The sequence below is a fragment of the Arvicanthis niloticus genome, chromosome 8, assembly GCF_011762505.2.
Source record: "Arvicanthis niloticus isolate mArvNil1 chromosome 8, mArvNil1.pat.X, whole genome shotgun sequence".
NCBI classification, from domain to species: domain Eukaryota; kingdom Metazoa; phylum Chordata; class Mammalia; order Rodentia; family Muridae; genus Arvicanthis; species Arvicanthis niloticus.
Window position 1 is genome coordinate 33,817,605 of NC_047665.1, and position 16,986 is coordinate 33,834,590.

Below are 16,986 nucleotides of genomic sequence, written 5' to 3' on the forward strand. Positions count from 1 at the left end.
TTTGCATAACAACTTAAATCTTGGAGCTGGAGAGATAGCTCAATGCTGAATTACAGACACTTGCTGCTCTTCTAGAGGACCTGCATTTTATTCCCAGCACCCACATAGTAACTCACAACCATCTGTGATTTCAGTTCCACACATGTGAGGACACATATGTTGTGCAGAGACATGCATGCAGACAGGACACCCATACACATTGTTGTTGTCATCGTTGTTCTTGTCATTGTCATCATTAGTGACAACAACATTTAAAAAAGAATTAAATCTTGGGTGAGCATTTAATACTGTAGGATGAACATCTCCAACATTTTCCTGAGTTGATTGATACTTAGTTTTGTATTTATCAATGCCCGATGCTTCCCACATGAATACGTAATGCTAATTTTCACAAATTGTCTGAAATTCTACCCTTATCCCAATTCAGAAGTCAATTAATGATTTTATGGAACTCAAGTCAGTACCTCAAACATCAGTTTTACAAAAGGCTTATTCGATATTTAATTCTGTGTATATGATGATGGATATATATATATATATATATATATATATATATATATATATATATGTTCAGTACCCTTAGAGGCTAGAGACATTCATTTCCCTGGAGCTGGAGTTACAGGCAGTTATGATGTGCCTGATGTGTGTGCTGGGATTTGAACTTGGGTCCTCTGAGAGAACAATATGCGCTCTTACCTAAGCTATCACTTCCAGTCCTCAAACATCAATCTTTCAAATCAAATGTTCTAGAGTTGTCAAACTCAAAGATATACTAATTGGATACTTACATGCTGAGAAGTGACAGTAGGAAGATATTGAAGTCTTTGGGTTTTTTGACTCTTTTTTTTTAATCATTAAATCATTTTGTTTCTGTAAGATTAGGAAGCTTTGTATGTTTAGTAAAATCTCTATCGTTCATAGCATTCAGCTATTTGGAATCTGAGCTTCGGTGTTTCAGGTAGCTTTTGTTGTGTGTGGTGTGTGAATACTTTAAGTCATCTGATGCACCACGCTACTAGAAACGTCCTGGATTCACCGTGTATTTGATTCTGGATTCCTTTTGGGCTGGTGCATATTCAGAACACTTACTGCTACCAGATTTTTTATGAATTTCACAACTAGTCATCTAATCCCTTCTGAGGTCATAGCCCATAGTTTCTGAAACTGTTACTTGACAGACAGTAGGTGAGTCCCTACACAAGCCTGTTTTGCTTGTTTATTTGTTGTTGCTGTTTGTATTTACATACAATGCATAGGAAAAAGGTTACTCCCAGGGATGAGGATAACTCTAAAACAGATGCATTACCACAGTTTCATCCCGTTTTGGATAGAAGGTCCCATCTTTAGTTAACTCCCTCTTCCTGTATACTGCATAGCCTCTAGCATTACTTACAAATGGGAGAAGGGGCAGAAGGGAATGGATTTCAGACAGGATCTCTGGGTTGGCTCCTGTGATGCTCTCTCTTCCCTTGCCACCATTTTTTTTTTTTTTTTTTTTTTTTTTTTTTTGTGGAGTGCAAATGTAAGTGAAAGAAGATGTCTTTATGTATAAGTCTCACTGGAAGATGGGGGACTTTTAGTTGAAATGCTGAGGGGTAAACCTACTAAAACAGTTGGCAGTGGACTTTTAAGAATGGGTGAAATGCAGGGAACAGTGCAATGCATGTCATCAAACAGAGGGTAGGTAAGCTTGACTAGAGGCAAGATTTTTCTGGATAAAAAAAATCCTATGATGTAAAATCTATAGTGTACATGGGAACTCTTGGTGTTTTTGAATATCATTAAGCACAATTTGGAGTCTTTTTTTTTTTTCATTCTTTGAGAAAAGGTTTCTTGTAGCCTAGACTGGCTTTGAAATCATTGTTTAACTAAAGATGTCCTTGACTTTTTTTATTTTCCTCCCTCTCTCTTCATAAGCTGGGGTTACAGGTATTTATCACAATGCCCAATTTTATGCTCTGCTTTGTCTCAAAGCTTAGGGCATGATAAGTGCTGGTCAAGCACTCTACTAACTGAACCACATTCCCAGATCAGACTGTTAAATTCTTTTTTCGTTGTTATTGTTCTTAATTTAAATACTAGGATTTATGATACATGTATGGATATCAATACATGCCTGCATATATATGCACCACATTTATGCCTGGTGTCAGTTTGTGCTATCTTGCACTATAATATGGATTGTTTCCATCCCATGGTACACGCAAACAGCTCCCAGGGTCCTTGCTTTTTCTGAGTTGGTGACTGGAGAGTATAGGCTCACACTGTGCTGTGCAGGGGAGGGGTCAGGAAGCAACATTTTGGAAGAAGACGGTAAGAGGAAGAAAGTATGCCTTCAGGGATGTTTTGTTATCACTTAAGTTGGCCTCTAGCTTTCTATCTCCACAGGTCTTGGTCTGTGCAATCTTCAAATATGGAGGAATCTAAATTGTTCATGTCATCTTGAAGATGTTGATGGGAACTCCAAAACAAACAAAACAGAACAAAAACGACAAGCAGAGCAATTGGGCTCTGCTCTTTATTCTTTGGGATTGAAGTATTTTTTTCCTTCTTGATTATATTGATCAACTATGTAAATATATTGCTCACCTTATTAAAATTGTCCTTTATATATAAAAATACATTTTACATATTAAATAACAGTATAATAGGATGATTTGATATAGTTGTAACATAAGATAAAAGGGAAAAAAACTGAAGATACAATTCCCTCCCCCAGAACAAAAATTATTTTTTAATCATTTTTTTCTAACTAGGTAATTATGAAAAGTGCATCCAGTGACTTCTGATTCCTATTGACAATGATAATCACATTAAAAAGAAAGTCTAACTTTTATGATTATTGTCCAGAGAACCAACACAGGCTGGATTATTTTGTAATACAAACATGGTTCTTGCTATTTCAATACAAAGAGAGTTGAATTCACAGATCTACTACAGGGAGGAAGAGGAAGAGAAGAAGGAAGAAGAGGAAGCAGAAGAGGAAGAAGAAGAAGGAGAAGGAGAGAAGAAGAAGAAGAGGAAGAGGAAGAGGAAGAGGAAGAAGGAAGAGGAGGAGGAGGAGGAAGAGAAGAGGAAGAGGAAGAAAAAGAACCCAGTCTACAACTATGAGTTGAAATTAAGAAAACAAAGGCTTATATCATCCTTCATGCCTCTTATGACCTTTTGACTCCACTCCATCTTTCCTTATCACCCTCTCATAATTACTTTTCTAAATTTTTAGACTTTACCCACATTTATACCTGCATTGTTTATCTTAATACTCATTCTTTAGGGGAATGTTACTATCAGTGGTATGTGGTAAGAGAGAGATTATTCCATAGCCATGTACATTTCCTAAGACACTCTTAATTACCCCACAGTACTGCAGGAAGGGTTGACTGGAACCACAGCCCATAAGGACATGATGTGGCAGGGAGGGTCCCACTACTCTGGTAGATGTGCATAAGGCTTTGAATTCTGTTCCTAGCATCCTGCTCCAGAAAGCCATGTGGTGTGCCTAATCCTTCTATTTTGTGTGGTCTACTTTTAGATCATCAAAGGACCATGGACATTTGAACCTAAGAATTATTTCTTCATCTCACCACATTTGAAAGAAATTAGGTGGAAAAGAGGGCTGTTTCAGGAGGTGCTCAATTGCTTACACTGTTTTTCCATGTCTGTATTTAAGACCACTTCTCTACATTTTTAAATGAGAGTCAAAGAAATATTTCTTAGTTAAAATTAGCTAACAGAAAAAACAGATCTAGTGAAATTCTAGGAGAATTTGTAGGTTACTAAACTGTTAATTATAAATTTCTTAGTTCTAATTCATTCTTTACAAATATAGGTTAAAACCTTAAAAAACATAGGTTAAAATTTATTTTGGGAAAGGAATCAACTCTGTTATAGTTGAATTTTAGAATTTATAATAGAATTTCTGTTCTTTGAAAAATTTATATAATTTTTTAAATCATATTTACTCCAATTCCTACTCCTCTCTTTAACTTTTCCCAGATCCATCTTTGTCTTTCTAGTCACTCCAACCTTGTGTTCTCTTTTGTTTTAAATTTAAGAACCTATCAACTCCAATTTGTACTATCCACATACTTTTGGGTATGTGGTCATCCACTGGAACATGGTCAACCTACCCTTAATAAAACTGATATTCTCTCCTCCAGAAACTATGTAACTCTCCACAGTTCTGAAAGTAGGTGTAGAGGGTCATAAGCACTTCCTCCTTCAATTTAGAATGTTGTCTGACTTGATCTTGTGCGAGAAAACACAGCTACTCTTAGTTCATGGGTGCGGGAGTTCATTCTATGTCCAAAAGATTCATCCTAAATTTGCCTCCTAAAATCTTTCTGTCTCTTCTTCCTTGATGATCCCTAACTCTTGGGGAATTGATGTGATATACATGTTCCATTTGTAGCTGATCATTTCACAGTCATTTATTCCCCGTACTTTGACCAGTCATAAGTTTATGAATCAATCATCTACTACAAAAAGAAAGTTCTCTGATGTGGTCTTAGATCTGTGTTGACCTATGTATATAGAGAGATACAAGTTTAAGAGGGTAGCTTGGTGCTATGCCTATTTAGCAAGACAATAGATTTATCCCTGGGGCTTATGAACTCTCCAACTATGACTTGTTCAGATTTATAGTATCAGGTTTGTGTTTTCTGCTATGGAATGACACTTAAATTCAAATCAGAAGGTGGTTGGTTTCCCCCATATACTATGACACTATTGCACCTGTGAACATACCTTGACATGCCTTCTATGTGGGGAAGAGAGATGACAAAGTAGGATGTTGAGGGAAGAATAAGTAACCCTAAAGATGTTTAAAAGCCATTTGGAATATTTATATTCACATAAAAAGTTTAATTTGTGTTATTCTATTTAGGTGGTTATGATCATTCCAGAAAGTCATAGGTTGTCATATAAAAGCTCAGTGCTGGTATGGGATCTCTGCTCTCAATTTGTTGCTCATAGGCATCCCATATTTCTCTCAAAACATTGCAACCTATTGTTTTTTGCTCTTGTTTGTCCACCAAAACTTAAAGGTAAGACCATATTGCTGTAGACACCACATACATTGGTCATAGGACATGGATTACTCACAAGAAGCTTCCTTCTTACTGCTTAGCTCTCATATTATTGGAAGGTGCTATGCTAGCCATTGGGAGGGGAAAGTCCTCAGCAATCCACTCAGTTTGTTAAACCTGTAAACTGTAAAACATCAAAATGTCTTTTTAAAATGGTATCATACTTGCCAAGTCCATTTGCCAGATTTCTCCTATATTTCCCTGAACCAGATTTAGAGCAAAATTAGGGGAAATGGAAGAAGTAATTAGGATGGTGAACTCTGATTTCAATCCTGAATTTATAGAAATAATTATGCATTCAGTCTACATTAGTCTATAGTAGATAATCATGAAGTTCAGGAGAATCATTTTAAAAACTAAGCTATTTGGGAGTGGCTGTCCACAGCCTTTCTTTTAGTATGTTCATTCGTTTTCCTTGGTCACCCTACATGGTCAAGATTTCTTTATATCAACATGGAATCTCTCTTTAAGCAATCCTTAGAAAGTCATGCGTGTTGCCTTTCTCTTTGGGTTTGTTTGTGTCTGGTCCTCTTGGAGATTTTCAAAATAATCAAAAGACACTTATGTCATAGACAGTGTTTACTGTCTTTAACAATAGTTTACTTTAAAAAATAAGTGGTGTGTTGGAACATGTGTATGAGAACCAATATGGATAGTAGCAGATTGAGTGTGAGACACTGCAGTCATCCTGCTTGGATCCAGATCCTGGCTCTGCCATGCTCTGAGAGTATAACCTTAGATGACTTAAGCTAGCCTTACTTTATGTTTCTGTAAGATAAAATTGGTGATGATATTGACTGGTGTGTGTGTATATTTATGAGATTAAAACAGAACTATTTCTTATATATTAAATGTTGAAGTCATTATTACCACATAAATTTGTGAAGAGCATTAAACCTTCATTTGGGAGTTATATCTCTTTAAAAAACAAATTTTCAGTTTTTTTATGTGATTATGATCAATTGCCTGGAGCATAGTATAGGAGATAAGGACATTGCTATAATATTTTGTTTCCAAGCTAGTCATTGAGACATCTCAGTTGGCATATAGGACCCAATTGGTGATGTTTTCAGATGTTTGCAGAATCCATATTCTTTAACATTAATTACTGCCAAGCTCCAGTTTGTCTGTCTATCTTTGTGGTCTTAGAGATGCCCTCTGGCTTTGTATTATCTACCAAGGAGATCACCACCAAGAAAGCCACCAAGGAGATCACTTGGTTTGCTTTCTTAGCTTTAGAAATCTTGTAAGGCTCTTTAACATGCAGATTTGCAGTGTGTGGTTCTAGTCCTACTATGAACATGGGTGATGTCTCTCTTATTATAGTTGCTAGTGGGAAGGCATAAATCTCAGATCTTACGGACTCATTGAGGACTTTTATCTTTCCTTCCCCTTCCTTCTTTCTTCCTTTACTTCCTTTCTTCCTTTCTTCCTCCCTCCCTCACTTCCTCCATTTCTTTTTTTTTCCTTGGAAATAATGTCAACAAAACTAGCTGATTTGTTAACTGTAATTTATGTACATAGTCAAATTCTATAGAAATACTTACTGCCATGAGTGACCTTGTACTGAACAGTTGGATATGTTCAGATGGCTTTTGGTAGCTGGATGTTTGTCTTTGGACTAAGTTAAGAACTATCATTCTTGTATAAATCTAATCTCATCACTGAAGTATTTCTTCAGTTTGGAAATCTTTTTTGATACTATGTCACTAAAATCAAAAGCTATGATGTATGGTCAAGAAATCCCCAAAATAACCTTAGCCCCTAGCCCTGAATTCTTTCTCTAAATGTGTTCTCCAGGCTTACCAGATTACTCTGTCTACTTTGTCTGGATAAATGACTTCTAACCCACCTTGAGCCTCACTGCTCACACATGGCCTCAGCCTCCCAAGAGATATTGTGCTTGGGCCATCCTTGCCTCAAATTGAAACATTTTCAGGAGTCTCATTTCACAAATTAACCTGTCTGTAGTTTATTCTCTTTCCATCCCCTCTTTTCCTTCTTCCTTTTTCCTTTCCCCTCTATTTCTCTCATGCTTCCCATTTCTTTCTTGCTTTTTCTCCTTTATTCCCCTCATTTCCACCTTCCTTCCCTTAAACCCCATTTATCTTTATTATCCTTTGCAGTTGCCTTTATGTTTTCCTTAGATGTGTCCCTCCGAGTCTCCAATCCTCAACTCAAGCATTTCTATTTCCCTCTTACCTACATGTCCAGTGAAGGACTTAGAACACTGTCCTCTCTGTCTCTCATTTCTTGCCTTGTATGACTACTTAACTCTCACATGTGCATTTTTTAACTCCCTGAGGGCATAATCCCTCCCCCATCCCCTGAAAATCCTTTGGAAGGCTGAGACAAAATTATCTTTGCTTAGTTAACTTCTCTAAAAATGCTACCATTAGGCAAGTCCAGAGGTGATTCTAAATCCAGTCAAGTTGACATGATTGACAAGATTGTCATCAGGTCTGAATGAGTATTTTTATCATGATTAGCACATCTTGTTTCCATGATAAATGTGTCTTTATTAATTTTTCTCTGATTCTCAAAGCTAAGTGATCTAGGCTTATGAATACTGATTTTATTTTCACCTTATGAAATCTGTACTTGCTGCCCTAGTCACATATAACTCAGTGTCCTTTGTAGGTCATGACTGTGATGCTTTCTTCATGACCAAGTCATTTCCTGAGGTCACAACTGAACACCTTGTCACCTGTCTTCAGTTCATAGGTGGTTGTTTTCATTGTCCTATCGCTGTGGGTTTTCTCAAACATAACTGGAAGAGGAGAAGGAGGAAATGGAGGAGGAGGAAGAGGAGGAGGAGGAAGAGGAGGAGGAGGAAAAAGAGGAGGAGAAGAAGAAGAGGAGGAGGAGGAGCAGCAGCAGCAGCAGCAGCAGCAACAACAACAACAACATGCTTGGTGGTAAGATCTACCTGCTCCCTGAATGTTTCTTCCTTTCCTTTTTTTCTTTTTTTCCCCATAAAATACACTTATTTATTTTTTTTAAGTGTTTTGACAGATAGGTTCTCATGTTCCCAGGCTGGTCTTTAGCTTGCTAGTTGAGGATAACTTTGAACTGCTGGCTCCTCCCTTCAACTCCCAAGTGCTGTGATTTCCTGCTTATTCACGTATGGTTTATGCAGTGCTGAGGTTCAAACCCAGGCCTTTGTGCACGTTGGGCAAGTATTCCACCAACTGAGATACATCTGAGCAATTTCTAGAGCATTTGTTCGAAGCTGGAGGAGATGTGATGTTTTTCTTATATGTGGGTGGTTAAGTGTAATTTAAATACAGCTTAAATATTATGCTTTGAGGCTATTAAAATTTCAGGTCCTTTTTATAGGGATGAATCAGAAGGAAGATGATGAGAGAATTCATAGCAGATGAGTTGTTCAACATTCAAACATTTATGACACTCTGTAGAATTTCAGATCCCAACATACTGTAGCTGTCACTCCAGTCTACATGTTATAATCAGCATAGCAAGAGACAGGCTCTTTCTGTGTGTTCTCTGGACCCATCCATTTGAGCTTAGTATTTCAAAGACTGTTGGCATCAGGTATCACCTGTCCCAGATCTGATCAATTCTCCTTCCCTGTTCCCAAATTGCTCCATCCTCCAAAACCTTCTCTAATCCATCTCCATGTTTCTATTTTCATGTTTGTTTATCAGATTCCCTTTTCCAGCTTGTTCCTGTCAGTTGGCGGACTAGTTTGTGATTGGTACTCCTTCCTGTTTCCATCCTTGTGAAATGGATCTAATCATGTTTGTTCACTTATCTAAAAGCATGTGGCAGCCTTTCTTAGCATTTCATACGCTGTGTGCTTTGCTTCCAGAATATTCCTGTGTTCATTGGTGTCTCTGATTTCGATGATCTAGCCCTGCTTCTAGATCTTGAGCTAGCTCTGTGGAGATGGATCAATTTAAATATTTTCCATCCCACTCACCACCTCTTCTATCCAACGAGCAATCTAAGTGCAGTCTACACCAGTGATCTTGTGGGCCCATCATGACCTTTGTCCTTCTGTGTGTATCTTTTGTTCTCATGGCTACTCAAACCCTGGTCTTTTCTGTGCTGTCCTACTCTGACCATTGTTCAGGACTATCCTGTCTGTTTTGTGTTAACCTTATTGGTTTTCAGTCGAATCCCTGTTCCTCAGATCTGAGGAGCTTTTCTGTTTGGCCACAACTTAATCTTCAACTTCTTGACAATTAGTGTAATTTTCCATCTGACCAATACTGGTGATTGTTGATGGTGGCCCCTAAGATCACTTAGGAGATGACTCTTCGATTATTTTGCAGGTTAATTTTTTTATAGCTATATGACAAGTTAATGCTGATTTGATTCCAGATCAAGATTGTGCCGTGGAGGCACTACAAGTTGTCCTGGGCAAGAGCCCTTTCCCATCTATCAGACCCCATTGGAAGCTGACATTGCTTAGTTTCTTGCTGAATCATTTCAACTTCTTCCTCATCTTTGGTCACTTCGCCTGTGTTTAGTTTGATCACCTGCTGCCTCCCTCTTAAAAAATTATTCTCATGGTATAACTCGGAACCATCTCCCTATCTCAAGATGGCTATATAAATCACACCCAGAAAGACTTCACCAAAAAGTCACATTCCATGGCTGGCTTGGTAGATACTCTGATAAAAGTCTTTGCTGCCCACGCTGACTCTTTTGCATTAGGACCAACATGGTAGAAGGAGGGAATAGAGTTTTTGCAAATTGTTTTCTGACCTCCGTGTGCATGTAGAAAACTGGTGCAGGTAGCAGGGTGAGCAGAGGTAACAGTGGGTCCTGGCTTGAGAGAAACATCAGATTGGTGGGGACTGAGTTGGGAAGGCCATTCTGTAGGAGATGTGATGGAAATGGAGCTAGAAAAGCCAAAGGGCAAGCCATGCTCACTCGGGACTCAGCAATGGCCATGAGCTTTTAGGAGTGGCAGAAAGATTTGCTTAAGAAGGTGAAACATGGCATTGTAAGCTGAGGAACTGCTCCAGAGTTACCAGTGATTTCTTTTTATATTACACTGTGTGTGTGTGTGTGTGTGTGTGTGTGTGTGTGTGTTTCAAGTCTCCTTTCAAAAACATCTCATCATGTGGTACTCAATTTCCTACCAGGACCTAGCATTGAAGGCCTCCCTGGCAGGCTCCACTGTTCCACTTAACTAGGTCTTTACTAAAACTACACAGATGATGACATGTGGACTCGCCTTTTCTTTGTGTGCTAGTGAAATACTGCTGCTGTGCAAGCTTCAGATGCTCTGATGGTTTTCTTAGCCCTGCTTCCTTTCTAGGCAGAGTCAAGACTAACTCCCCCTCCCCCGCTTACCCCCAGCTTTCTTTGTATGCTTGTCTCAAAATCCTACCAGATTGTATTAATATGTTAGTTTGTCAGAGCCTTTGCTAGGCTCTGAGTTTAATGAGAACAAGGACTTGGATATTATTTATTGTTTTTATCTTAGCTTGACACATAGTTCCCAATAATTTTTTTCTGTTGTGCTAATCCATAATGTTCTTAATTGATTGATCAAAATGTTAGGCTTCAGCAATTCTTAATATCTTAAGACACATGTATAGTTAACATCTTCCTTCTAATTTCTTTGTAGACCCGCAGGTAAGCTGAATATAGCAACTACAGTGTTTGTTTCCAATATGGATAGATTAATGGAAATGTCTTCTATACTTTATGTCTTTCCACTGTGTGTGTGTGGGGGGGGGGCGGTCACCCTTCCTCCTTTGTTGTGGTTTGGCTATAATATGTTTCTCCACCCCAGGCTCATGTGTTTAAAGACTTGGCCCAAACTGATGGAGGATGTGGGAGACCTTTAGGAGGGGAAGCCTCTATGGAGGGAGTGGGTGGTGCTGAAATGCCTTAGGAGTGACAGTCAGGCCATCTGTCTTCCCCACTTTTGTCTGTTTGTCTGCTTTTTCTCTCCTTCTACCTCCCCCAGCCAGCTGAGGGGATGTACCCAGCTGCCTCACTCTTCCCTTCCTCCAGGGCACAGTGGTGGACTGGATCCCCAGAACCCACCACGCCCACCATAAACCTGTTTTTCCTTAGGTTGCTTCTCTTTAGCATTTGAGAGTAGCAAGGAGATGAAAGTAACTGTTAACCGCTACCCTCACTCCCATCCCCCAGAGTACTAACTTTATTCTTTAAGAAACTTTTCTAACCCAGAAGCGCTATCAGTATGACACCATGTTTCCACTTGTCTCCTTGTCCATCTAGAGTTAAGCAAGAGTTAGGAATTTCATCTCTAAGGATTTTGGGTAGTATGTTGAAACAAGACTGTTTTTCTTTCCTTTTTTTACCCTGGGTGTTTTGTTTTGTCTCGAAGAGATGTGAATTTCCGAGTTTTCTTCCCCATATAGGCACTATGAGCTGGGGACAGAGTTGTCTGGCTCTCCCTGATGGCCAGCGTGTGCCTCCAGGGGTATGCCCTGTTGCATAGCTGGCTGGCATGTGTTTCCTGTTTCTGCAGCTGCAAGTCTTTCAGACTCTTGTAGAGAGAGCTGGTATTTTATTACATTGCATGTCTCATATTTATGAGAAACTCAAAGGGCTTTGAGGATTTTCTTTCAGTATCTAATCTTCTCAGGGCTCTCTGAGGTAGGTAGCAGGAAGTGTTATCTCCATTTTGCAGATGTTACAGCAGAGGCAAAGCCCGACCTGATGAAAGTTCCACAGAAAATCCAGGCAAGCAGAGCCTTTCAACCTCCATGCCAGAGATCTTGATGTCAGATGACTTAACCTTAATTTTAACACCTTTGTCCATTTTGGGTTTACATGAATTTTTATTGCTGCACCCAGCACTGCAGATATAATGCTTATTTTTTTAAAAAATTTTTTATTACATTTTATTTATTATGTACATGTGCACCTACATGCATATATATGCATGCCCTGACTCCCATTTGGAAGTCACAAGATAATTTGTAGGAATCAGTTTTCTCCTTACAACATGTAGGTCCCAGGAATCGAGCTTAGATCGCCAGGATTGTTGGCAGGCACTTATACTTGCTGAGCCAGCTCTGAGGCTCTGCAATACTAATTTTTTAAATTACTGTTTTCCCCCTGAGATTCCTCATTTATCACTCATATACTCATAAGTATGCCTTTTGTATGTGTTTGCATACATAAATAAAAACGTATATTCTTAAAAATAACTTAATGCCAGGTTCAATCAGATGAGGGGTTACTTGATTCTGAGGACTCTGGGCAAATGTATGAAATTCAGCCTTATGGCATATAATAATCCAGGGCTTTTTTATATGTCCAGTGTCGTATGTGTGTATTATCTGTAGACAAGAAAACATTAAATGTTGGCATCTGAGATATTATGAAAAGTGTATATATATATGTGTGTGTATATGTTTGTCTCTGTGTGTATATATATATATATATATACATATATATATATATATATGTATATATATATATATATATACAATGTACAAGGCATGGTGGTATCTGCCAGTTGTCTCAGCACTGGGGAGGCTGGTGGGCCTAGAGTTTAAAATCAGCCAGGACTACTACACACAAAAACCCCATCTCAGAAAACCCAAGCCGCACCCTACAGCCATCAACACCTCCACCCCCTTCCCAGTCACACCAGTAAGCATATGGAAGAAACACTATGCACATGGATATCAGATCCTGTTGGGTATGTGAAATGTACATTTCCTTTGGGCAGCTCTTTGCTAATGATGGCAGCCTGCGGGGGAGCAGATACAGTCACTTATTCCCCCTGCCACCCCATTGCTAAGATTCTTTTCAAAATTCACTTAGAAATCAGTTACAGTTTTACACATTCATGTTGCTAGTGCAGTTTTAAGTCACTATCTGGTCTTTTCTAGGGAGTGCTTGCAGGAGCTTTGTGTAGTGTGGGCAAAGCAGCATTCTTCTGACCGAGTTTGGAATGTCTTTCCCTCTTTCACCAAGTGGCAATGATTATGCTTTTGCTCCCAGAAGCCTAGGAACAGGCGAATCTCTGCAGCTTTGTAATCTGACTGGCCCAGGCTCTTCTTGCTATGGGGTGGTGAGAAGGCAGGCTCAGCTGCGTTAGTGGAGTCATCCCTGAGGTCTCTGGGTGATTTCCTAAAGCCTGAGAAAGGTAACACCTAAATACATGTTGGGAATGGCAATGTCCCCCCATCCCCACCCCCACCTCCACCCTGTGAGTCTTCCCTCCATTCTCTACATTTAAGAGCACCACCCAGCAGCAGTGGCTTTAGCCCTGAAACCATTTGGAACCGCTGGAAGAGAGGCCACCCAGTGCTTCTGTGAGCAGCTGGGGCTGCAGGTCTTCCATTGGCCACACAGAGAATGTTCCCACTTATCTACCCTGAACATGGGTGGCCTCCATCCTTAGGCTAATGCGATTTCTCACTGTCTGGAGGTGGGTGCTATTGTCTTTTCCAGCTTGTTATTTGAACTTCTTTTCGGAGGCTCACATCTTCTGATGACTGGGAGTGGGGTGAGCATGCGCTTTACCAGCTTCCTCCCTCTCGTTTTTTTAAGGGCCCTGGAGTTGGCTAAAGAGATGATGACAAACCTTCCCAGGCCAGAGCGCCATGGCTTTTACAGTAAGTAGAAAGAATGTTTCCTCCAGGTCTACCCAGCCTGAGTAAGTTCCTTGCTTCTGTGTAAGCTGCATTTCCTCCTTCATCCTGCATCCCCTTTTTATATCCCCTGGGCTGAGCCACAGGCCTGAAGGCGGCTCATATGTAATGTTGATAGGCAGAGTTCACGCCTGGAGACTGCGTGGTCGAACAAGTTGGAGGATGCCAGTTTTGTGTCTCCGCTAGCAAACTGCCATTTCTAATGAACGTTTTATGACGAGGCCTCCTTCTCGTCCCTCCCTGGGTTGTGCTAAAAAGCAATGAAAACATACGAAGAACTGGATTCATGGCGTGTGCACCTGGCCTCTTTGCGAGTCGCTGCAATATGTCACGCGAGTGATGCATTTATAAAGCAGAAACATCAGGCTATGCACAACAGCGGTATAGAGCTGTTGATTTTCTCCCCGACCTGGATCGAAATCCTGGAGTTTTGTGAGATTTGGCAGGCTGAGCTCGGAGTTCAGCCTTCCTTTTTAAATGACTTTTAAACCATGATAGTGAGTTCGTTGGGTCGGAATGACAATCAGAGACTCAATTGCAACAATATATTTTCAGGTGATAAAATAGTGTTCTTGGTTTAGGGAGAAAAAGTAGGGCTTTTATTAGTTAGGGAATAAATGGTAGTGTGCTAGGCAGAATTCCTAAGTGGTATTATGTGTGACAACTTCTAAGTAACAGGCACTAATTTGTGCATGGGGAAAACTCACTGATACTGATTCCCCTATTTTGTAGGAGTCAGTACTTGCTAATGAACTTGTGTAATTGATAACATTTGAACTTTCCTCAATGATATTTTTGATTTCAACCAAGATAACAAAAATAGTCCCTGTTTCCCCTTTTAATGTCATTAGTTCATGGAAATGCAACCAAAGAGATAGAAAACAAAATTTTCTCCTGTTTTACAACACAACTCCCTGGGGCCCCTGAGCCTAATTTGTTCTTAATAATTTTCAAAAGAGACTTTGTCTTACAGCTCCCAGCAGTCTCTGGACTGTCTGAAAGCAAGCTGCAGCCTGGTGCAGGAGCTCTGCCAATTTCTAGGCAGTGGAAGCCTCTGGAAAAAGTAGATTATTTTCCTCTGCAGTAGGAATGATTTAAGTTTTAGATGTGTTGTGTGCATGTGTGGGTATGGTGTTCATTTGACACAGACGCACACAGTTCCTTCTAAGCTCCCTTGGTTCTGAGTTCGTCGTGGCTTGAGTGCAGAGTCTAACAAACAGAGGCCGTGTCTGTGGGGACACTGAACATCCTGCCTGAGTTCCAGCTCTTGTTCCAGGCCTCAGGGGACACAGGCAGACTCGTTTTCCAGCTTGCCCTGCAGCTTCACAGCCCTCGCAGATTGACACAGCTGCCTTTCTGTGTGTGTGGAGTCTTGCCTCCAGCCTCTCACAGTGTGGGGAGAGAGGGCCGGAAGAAGTGGGAGTGGGGAGATGAATTATTCAGCCCCTGCTAAATGCCAGGCTCTGCGCTGGGTGCCTCATGTCCATCTCACTGAAAAACAAGTCATTGATCATGACGCACAAGGCATCCTGGACCTTCAGACCACACTTTGGAGTCAGACCACTAAAATTTGAATTATAAATTGTGCCACAGTTTCTTCACTCATTAAAGTGCGTCTATTAACAGGACCAACTGCTATTGTTTGTTGTTGGGTTAAATAAATTGCATTCAGAATTGTATGAAGATAGCCTGCAGTGCAGCGCTTGTCAGTAAAAAGCACTGTGAAACAGAAGTGAATTCACTCTATCAGTTTAAGGAGAATGGAGAATAGCTGGGGCAGGATTTGAACTTGGATCTTAGAAGGGAGACCCTGTAGCTACACTACATTTTCTTTCTGATTATATTCCACTTGGTGTCTTGCATGTGCAGTATTACCAAAGAATAAACCAGTGTGTCAGAAGTTAGTATGATTCTCATTTCTGATGTCACGTGACCTCTCCATGCTCAGCAAACCATCTAAGTATGTGGGGATGTGACTGGATCAAACGGGGTCTTCTGTTACCTCTGTACAGCCATCATGGAGTTTTCGAATCAGGGCTTATAACTCAAAGGCTATCTATGCAGGCTTTGGGATTGGCTTGGCCATCTTCATGGTAAATCATTTTAGGATTGAATGAATGATCTTTTTTTTTCTCCAATATGTTTTTCTTAATTTAATTTTTTATGCTGCTCTCTAACTCCTCAAAGATAGAAGCACTTGGGGGTAAGAATTTGTGTTCTCTGTAATGTTTACCACAAACATCAGACTCACTCTCCAGCACAGCAGACTGGCTGTCCCCACACTTTTTCCTGGTTGGTGGGGACAGGGGTGCATGACTGGAGGTTGACATCTTTTATCTGCCTTGCTCATTCTGTTGTTGGCTTTCTGTTGGCTTTTCTGTTCGAATCTTACATACTGTCTCCTAGCTCCTCTCAGTTTTGTGACGTTGGCTTCTACCTAAGTATGTGTTGCCAAGCTTCATCTCTTAAGAAGTGCTTCTGCAGCTGTGGAACCTGTTTGCAGAGTTCTTAGGTGTGAGAAACATTACATTCAGTCTCCAGTAAGGAAAAAACCAGAAAGGTTACTTTTTGCCTCAGTCCCACCCAGTGGACCTACACATACCCAGTTGATTTTGGATAGGACTTTTCAATAATATTAAGATTTGTGTAAACTACAGTGGGATTTTGTCTAAGGACGCAGGGTCTTTAGGGCAAGACAACACTATTAATAGAATGTGGATGTGTGTTGTTTATTTGTTTTCAAATTGAAAATGTTTCCTTGAGGTTTTTGGCATGTTCTTTGATATGTTGAAAGACGAGAAAACATTATTTTAGAAGCTCAGCACTCATACCATATTAGGAAATTTGCAGTGCCTCCGATTTCACATTTAATGTTTTAATTGCCTGGTTTGGTAATAGAAAAATGTCAAGCTTCTCTCTTTCATTTCGAGTTACCACCACTTATTTTCCCCTTTGCAGTCGTGGGCTGCTGCCAGCTTCAACTTCCTGCCCTGGTCCCAGCCGGGACTGTTTGCTGAGCGAGGAGAGTGTCACGTGACATCTGAAATGAGTATCATACCGACTTCTGACACACTGGTTTACTCTTTGGTGATACCACACATGCAGTTGTTTCCTGTGGTGCTTGTAAATATCCTGGACGCGCATCTGACACCGAGCTGTGCGTCTGAAACCTTTAAGTTGCCTTTGAACTGAGGATGCTGTTCTGCAAGTTGAATACAGCAGCCAAGAAATCAAAGGCAGCGCTGCCATCTTGGTCTGAGGGCGGTGTTTCAGAGGCA

At 40.2% G+C, this 16,986-nt stretch overlaps 1 long non-coding RNA gene across 8 annotated transcripts in view; it reads left to right on the top strand.

The window, feature by feature from the left end:
* Positions 1–16,986, top strand: part of LOC143443328 (uncharacterized) — a 406,912-nt gene that overhangs the window by 307,444 nt on the left and 82,482 nt on the right. For 7 of the 8 annotated variants that reach the window (XR_013112207.1, XR_013112203.1, XR_013112209.1 and 4 more), the window contains 2 exons: positions 7,805–8,005; positions 13,608–13,672. This is a non-coding gene — a long non-coding RNA (uncharacterized LOC143443328). The remainder of the gene's footprint in view (positions 1–7,804; positions 8,006–13,607; positions 13,673–16,986) is intronic. The other variant, XR_013112206.1, reaches the window with a different exon arrangement.